Source organism: Bos taurus, chromosome 11, assembly GCF_002263795.3.
Source record: "Bos taurus isolate L1 Dominette 01449 registration number 42190680 breed Hereford chromosome 11, ARS-UCD2.0, whole genome shotgun sequence".
NCBI classification, from domain to species: domain Eukaryota; kingdom Metazoa; phylum Chordata; class Mammalia; order Artiodactyla; family Bovidae; genus Bos; species Bos taurus.
In genome coordinates, this window is record NC_037338.1 from 29,093,245 (window position 1) to 29,100,077 (window position 6,833).

Here is a 6,833-nt window from a genome sequence, read left to right on the forward strand (position 1 = left end):
AATGTCTGGTCTAAGAGATGCTGAGTCTATTCTGCCTCTCATTTCCCCTCTCTAAGTTGGTGTTTTAGAAACCAGTGGTTGTGTGGAGGATTCTGCTTGGGTATGTGATAAAACAACAACAAGCTGTGAGGGGAAAAAAGGTCCGGTAAGAGTGAGGAGACTGTGGCAGCAGGAAGCACGCGCACTGGCTGCATTAGACTACCAAAGTAAAAACCCTGGAAAGAGCACAGGCTTGGAGGCCGACAATCCAGTGTTCAAAGCCCCATTTCTCCCACAAGTTGTGTCGGATAGTTTTCATGCAGAGTAGTAGCTCCATCTAGTGGCTTACTGCTGCCTAAGTTCCCTCACAAAATTATGTCTTCTAGTACAGTTGATGGTCATTTGATTCATCCTTTCATTTAATTCAACAGCATTTACTGAATGCTTACTGTATGCCGAGCATTTGTCTTCTAAATCTAAAACAGTGAACAAGAGAGACATGGTCCCTGCCTTAAGGGAGTTTGTGGTCAGATGGGAAAGACAGAAATTGAATAATTTGTCAAGTACATTTTTGTTTTTATTTTTGTCTTTTAAATTTTTACCATTTTAATTGAAGTATAGTTGATGTATAATCTTATATAAGTTACAAGTGTACACTATAGTGATACATAATTTTTAAAGGCTGACTTCCATTTGTAGTTATTACAAAATATTGGCTATATTCCCCAGGTTGTGTAATATATTCTTGTAGGTTATTTTATACAGGACAGTTTGTACCTCTTAATCCCCTTCCCTCTTGCCTCTCACTACTGGTAACCACTAGTTTGTTTTTTATATCTGTGAGTCTGCTTCTTTTTGTTATAGTCACTAGTTGTATTTTTAAGATTTAGTAAATTTGAATTCAAATTACAAAAAGTCGTATGAAGAAGTATAGCATCCTTCTTATAAGAAGTATGAATCTGTAATAAGGCTTCCTTAGGGAAGTGACGTTGAAGGTAAGAAGAGAAGAAGTTGGCCAAGACACAACATCAGGCATGAATCAGACACCCAGCAGCGTCTCTCCGGAGACCAGCTCCAGTTTCAGATCAGGACCAGTCCATTGGGAGCTCCAACCTTGAGCTATGGCCTCTTTCATCAGTCATTTATCATCTATCAGTCCACCCTGCACAAATCACTTTATATACATCATCACTGATCTTATATTATCCTTTTATGACAAAATTCACTCGCACAAAGGTCTGAAATGACACACCAGAGACAGGATTCACACCCTGATCTCTCTGCCCCCAAAGTCCATAGTCTTTCTTCTACTCATGGGGTCTCCCTAAAGCCAAGGCCAGATCTCTTCATTCTGCTGCTTGCCTTCCCCTAAAAGGAAATCATTATGAGAAGTGTTTAGGAAGAGTGAAAATGTGAAAGGAAAACAAAATAATAGCTTGGTGGGTCACATGTGAAGAGCCTCTTACCAAGGGACCCGAGTCACTCTTTGCCTCACCTTGTCTGCCGTGGTCTATGAGCTTGCCCTGCACTGGACCCCAGGTTTCAATAACTGCCCCAGCCTAACTTTCATGGCCTAACTTTCAGACTCTCCCAGTCTGGCCCATTTCTAGGGTGACCAAATCAAAATAGTTTGCTAAGAAATGTCCCAGTTGTAATGCTGAAAGTCCTGTGTTAGAAAAAAACTTCTTAATCCTGGGCAAACCAGAATGGTTGGTCACCCTACACACCACACAAGCCTGCAGCCATTTTTTGACCCATTGAAGTTTTGCTCTTGGTGTTACATCACAAGATCATAGGAACATTGTTGGGGAGACTTTCTTTCCTAATGGAGGAGATTGCTCCAGTTTACTTTTTTTAAAACACACCGATCAACCATAACTAGCCAAGCCAGCAGAGCAGTGCGTAGCCCATAAGAATACATGAACTGTCCCAATGGAATTCTCAGGAAGAGAAGAAGCTCATGTGTCACCCTGTTCTGATCACTTCTGTAGCTCAGTCTGCCCATCTTTGTAAAGTGGAAATCAAAAGCCATGAGAAAATTTCCAGAAGAAATAAAATGGGCCATGATCAACAAGGAAATGGATCATGGTTAGGGATATGTGCTCTGAAATCAAACCACCTGGCTTCTGCCCTGCTCTGCCAGAAGGTCATTTGTTATTTCACCAATACTTATGGGCCAGGCACTCTTCTGAGCACTTAAACATTCAGCTCCTTTAAACCTCATAGAAGTCTTAGCAGGTTGGTACTGTTATTCATCCCATTTTACAGAGACTGAGGTGAAGCACAGAGAGGTTATTTAACTTGCTCAACTCACACAGGAGCAAGAATCTTGGGCTGGTTTGTTGACATCTCTGTTCCCCTACTTCCCCCAGAAAAGTGGAGATAGTAAATTATGATGCCTACTTCACTGGGTTGTTATGCAGATTAGCTGAGATAGTCTGTAAAGCCCTTAGCAAAGGGTCTAGACCACAGTAGGCTCCCCATATTGAATCACAAAGTATGTACTACTTAATTGGAGTGACAAAACACATATGCTGTAATCATCAAAAATATAACTGGCAGTTTAGGATAATGGCTAAATGAGTGAAGCAGAAGTCTGGGGTGAGGCAGGATACGTAAAAAGCCCTGAGTTTAGGAAAAGGAGGGCACAGTTAAAGACCTTATTTACATGAAAGACAATTCTCCCATCTCTTTGGGGAGAAATAGCAAAGAAGACGTCTAAGGATTGATGATTGGTCCCAAAGCCCTAGGCTTTCCTTTCCCAAAAGAGGAACAGTAAACACGTCCTCAGTTTTGGGAAGAAGTTCTGGAAAGCCCCGGATAGGTGAGCTGAGGTACCTGGAGAAGCCCCCTGGAGGGCCTGAGCTGGACTGGCCAGGGAGGCCTGAACATGCTGCCTTTTTGGGCCTCTGGGGCAGGGCTCCAGCCCACAGTCCAGATTTCTACCATGACTTGCTTGCCAGTGTGAAGCCACAGTTGTCTTGGCATTATCTCTCTGGCTTCATCAATTTAGACTCTCATCTTTGGCTCAGAGAACTCAGTCCTTCTTCACCTGTGCTATTTTTCATTTGCTCACCTGATTCCAGGGAAGACACAGGACTATGTGTCCCAAGCAGCGGGGGAACTTGAAGGCAGAGGGGACTGGCAGGGTGAGAGGAATAATGCTTATCAGAGATGCAGCAAGGTTACTCACAAATAGCTGTAGACTCCTAGAAACTCACTCAGGTCCTTCATCAGAGACAGCATTAAATTTCATTTCGGCATCCTAGTAAGAGTTGTAATTAGCAGCATGGAGAGAACAAGAATCTTCTCCTCTGGGCTGAGTGACCAGAGCAGTAAGCCTTGAATGGACATTGCTTATCCAGTCAACCTATGGTCCCTTCTTCTTCTCCCACCTCTTACAATGTGAGTGAAGCTGTGCTCTCAGGCTCAGGGACTTCTTCCTGGTTGCACTGCTTTGCCAGCAAATGGATTCTCTATCTCTCCAAAGCCCTTTTGGATAGATGACTACATTGGATGGGACCAGGTTTGCATTTCCATTTCTCGGCTGGATGTTGCTCTCTTCAAATCTTTGCCATTCAGGACTGGAGATTCCATTTCTCCCCTTGTGTGGATTCTACACCCTGCCCGGAGCCAACGCCTCTGGACCCCTTGTCTGTGCGGAGGATTCAGATGATGGTTGGTGCCTGACACATCAACCTTGGTTTCTGGGCTCTTGAACTGTGGGTAGGAAGTTGCAGAAGGGAGCCACCGCATGGCAGAGTGGGTAGGGTACAACAATGGGGAGATTCCCTCACAATGACTTTTGGGGGAGGAAAGGAGCACCTGGGAACCCAGGTGGTCAAAGGCAATTGAATTGTACAAATTAATGTTGCCCAGGGAAATACAGCTAAGGTCATCATGTGCCTCTAGATTTCCTCTAATGAAGCTTTCAAGAAGAGACCGGAATTAAGCTTCAGTTGAGCTTGAAGGATGGACCACCTGATGGTGGGATGGGATGGGATAGACCACCCATATCGTGCATTCAGGTCTGCATTTCAGCTCAAGGTGTTGTAGGAAAGTGGAGCTGGAGAGGATGGTCGTGTCCCAGGTCTTGGGTGAGTACCTGGGATGGGCTGCCAAGTGAGGGTCCTCGGCTTTGTGCAGGAAAGAACTCAAGAGTGAGCCACAGTAAAGTGAAAGCAGATTTATCCTGCAAGGTACACACTCCATTGACAGAGTGTGGACCAGCTCAGAAGGCAAGAGGCAGCCCCAGGGCATGGGGTCCTCTGGGAAAGTGAGAGCAGCTGTGGGGGTGGTTAGTTTTTATGGGCCAGGTAATTTTATAGGCTAACCAGTGGGAGGAATATTCTAACTATCTTGGAGAAGGGGTGGGGATTTCCAGGAATTGGGGCACGACCCACTTTTGGCCTTTTACGGTTGGCCTCAGAACTGTTCTGGAGCTTGTGGGTGTGTTATTTAGCATAGGCTAATATATTGTCAGATCAGATCAGTTCAGTTCAGTCGCTCAGTCATGTCCAACTCTTTGCGAATCCATGAATTGCAGCACGCCAGGCCTCCCTGTCCATCACCAACTCCCGGAGTTCACTCAGACTCACGTCCATCGAGTCAGTGATGCCATCCAGCCATCTCATCCTCTGTCGTCCTCTTCTCCTCTTGCCCCCAGTCCCTCCCAGCATCAGAGTCTTTTCCAATGAGTCAACTCTTCGCATGAGGTGGCCAAAGTACTGGAGTTTCAGCTTTAGCATCATTCCTTCCAAAGAACACCCAGGGCTGATCTCCTTCAGAATGGACTGGTTGGATCTCCTTGCAGTCCAAGGGACTCTTAAGAGTCTTCTCCAACACCACAGTTCAAAAGCATCAATTCTTCAGTGCTCAGCCTTCTTCACAGTCCAACTCTCACATCCATACATGACCACAGGAAAAACCATAGCCTTGACTAGACGGACCTTTGTTGGCAAAGTAATGTCTCTGCTTTTGAATATGCTATCTAGGTTGGTCATAACTTTCCTTCCAAGGAGTAAGCATCTTTTCATTTCATGGCTGCAGTCACCATCTGCAGTGATTTTGGAGCCCAGAAAAATAAAGTCTGACACTGTTTCCCCATCTATTTCCCATGAAGTGATGGGACCGGATGCCATGATCTTCATTTTCTGAATGTTGAGCTTTAAGCCAACTTTTTCACTCTCCACTTTCACTTTCATCAAGAGGCTTTTGAGTTCCTCTTCACTTTCTGCCATAAGGGTGGTGTCATCTGCATATCTGAGGTTATTGAGATTTCTCCTGGCAATCTTGATTCCAGCTTGTGTTTCTTCCAGTCCGGCGTTTCTCATGATGTACTCTGCATAAAAGTTAAATAAACAGGATGACAATATACAGCCTTGACGTACTCCTTTTCCTATTTGGAACCAGCCTGTTGTTCCATGTCCAGTTCTAACTGTTGCTTCCTGACCTGCATGCAAATTTCTCAAGAGGCAGGTCAGGTGTTCTGGTATTCCCATCTCTTTCAGGATTTCCCACAGTTTATTGTGATCCACACAGTCAAAGGCTTTGGCATAGTCAATAAAGTAGAAATAGATGTTTTTCATCTATTGAGTGTATAATGAGTGTATAATGAGGCTCAAGGTCTACTAAGTTGAGCCTTCCTCCATCTTGGATCTAATCAGTTCTAACTGGTTTTTGTCATATCCTCTCAGATTTGAGGTGAGCCTGTCTATGAAATAAGGTGTGCTCGTGTTTTTGTTTATTGTGATTTCAAAGAGCAGGGAGGAGAAAATGAAGATGAGAGAAGGCATGAGGAACTAGCATTTGTAGAGCCCTTTGAGTGCTTGAGATAGAGGCCTCACATGCATTAACTTTCTCTTCCTCACACTGATCTTGGGAGGTGTTGTTTACTGCCCTTTACAGAGGAGGAAACAGAAGGTACATTGTAGCACAAGTATCACAGCTAGTAAACAGAGAAGCCAGTTGCTACTTTGTTCTTTATTTAGTGTAAAAATTAATGAAAAAATTCTGAACAATTCAGTCCTAAAAAATAAAAAAAGACTTGATGAAGCATGCCATCCAATCCAATGAGCTGTGTGACCTGGGACAAGTCAGTGAACCTCTCTGGGCTATAGTTTGAATATCTATATCAAGAAGCTATTCTGGAATGATCTACCATCTAAAAGCTTCTGACCCAGTCTCTAATCACTCTTGTTCTCAAAGAAGGACTTCCTCTTGCCCAGCCCGAATCTCTCAATAACCTAAATTGTACTGATAGGAAATCTGTACTAACAGATTAGTACTCATCAGGAGTACATCAGGAATTCACATCCTCCTCGGCTGGACAGCACTTGCAGAGCTGTGCTATAACTCTCCTAAATCAGGCCCTTGAATAGGCAGGAGAATGAAAACACAAAGTGAGTGCTGAGGGGGTTCTGCATCACCTGCGTTTCTACCTCACCGCTCCCCCACAGCCACTGTAGCCAGCGTGGCTTCACCTTGCCACTGCTCCCTCTGCAGCTCAGGTGCTCCCCCACAGCTGGCCACTTGCACCAAGGGAAGAGCCGGTGGCCACCATGCTTTATCCCAGGGCAGGCCTAGCCAACACAAACAGGTTGGACTTGCATGGCCTCCCCTGTCCCCTGGGAGAGCACTGCCCAGGTAGGTACCATAAGATAATATTTATGAGAAAAAGTATCATCTACAGCGGCACATGCACCTTGAAATTCTAGGAGCTCTGAACTGCAAAGGCACTCCCTGGTTCCCTGTGCAATCTGTACTCACTTGGTCTCGTTGGGAAAGGGAGCACACACCCACACACATATATGCACATACATAGACACACACACACATATGTATTTACATGCATG

The 6,833-nt window shown here is 44.7% G+C and overlaps 1 long non-coding RNA gene across 1 annotated transcript; it reads right to left on the reverse strand.

The window, feature by feature from the left end:
- Positions 1-1,169: 1,169 nt before the first annotated feature.
- LOC132346564 (uncharacterized) lies at positions 1,170-4,355 on the reverse strand. Its single transcript, XR_009496410.1, has 2 exons — positions 2,818-4,355; positions 1,170-1,347 (listed from the first exon to the last, which is right to left on the reverse strand). It is a non-coding gene; the product is annotated as an uncharacterized lncRNA (long non-coding RNA).
- Between the last annotated feature and the right edge of the window lie 2,478 nt (positions 4,356-6,833).